An 830-nucleotide genomic window follows, 5' to 3' on the forward strand; every position below is an offset into this window, starting at 1 on the left:
TGGCCTGGGAAAGCAGTTGAGGATGGCCCAAAGCCTTGGAACCCTACACCCATGCGAGAGACCTGGAAGAGGGTTCCAGGCTCCTGGCTCCTGGCTTCGGATCGGCTCAGCTCCAGCCATTACAGCCACTTGGAGAATGAATCATTGGATGGAAGTTCTTCCTCTTTGTCTCTCCTCCTCTCTGTATATCTGACATTGCAATAAAGATAAATTAAATCTTTTTTTTTTTAAAAAAAAGAATATCTTTTCTGGAATTTGTGGTTGTGCTTTTTTGTTCTGTAATTTCAAAGTCTCATCTTGCTTCTTCCTGGACAGTAAGAAATCTGTTTTCATGTTAACTGAGACAGCTTTGCATATTACTTGTTTTTCTTTGTGTACAGTTTCAAGAATTTTCCTTTATTTTTGGGAAAAGTTTTCAATTAGCAATAATCGCGCCTCGGATAAACCTCATTGGCTACGATACTGCCACTGCGCAAAGCTCTTTATTTTTAATCTTGGAGAATTTGACTATAATATGTCTTAAGGTAGACTTAGCTCAGTTTAAATCAACTGGGAACCTTTGAATCTGCTTTTGGATAGTCTTGTGTTCCTCTGAGTTTGGGACGATCTCTGTAATTATCTTTTTATGCTCTTTCTACTTTGGCTTTATCAAGTTCTCTTGCACCCAGTAATGTGGATGTTTTTTTCTTTAATGCTGGTCCAGAGATGTAAGATGTCACCATTCCTTTCCGTTCCTTGGTTCCCACCTGAATATATTTTCAAATACCATGTCTAAAATCTTTCTAATCATTTCTTCTGCTTGATCTATTCTAGCGATGCTTTTAGTTGCA

General features: G+C 38.4%; 1 pseudogene; it reads right to left on the minus strand.

Moving 5' to 3' along the window:
- Nucleotides 1–368: 368 nt before the first annotated feature.
- Nucleotides 369–480, minus strand: LOC121171033 (annotated as a pseudogene).
- Between the last annotated feature and the right edge of the window lie 350 nt (nt 481–830).

Source organism: Ochotona curzoniae, unplaced genomic scaffold (assembly GCF_017591425.1).
Source record: "Ochotona curzoniae isolate NIBS_2020 unplaced genomic scaffold, NIBS_Ocur_1.0 scaffold_2476, whole genome shotgun sequence".
Taxonomy (NCBI): Eukaryota; Metazoa; Chordata; class Mammalia; order Lagomorpha; family Ochotonidae; genus Ochotona; species Ochotona curzoniae.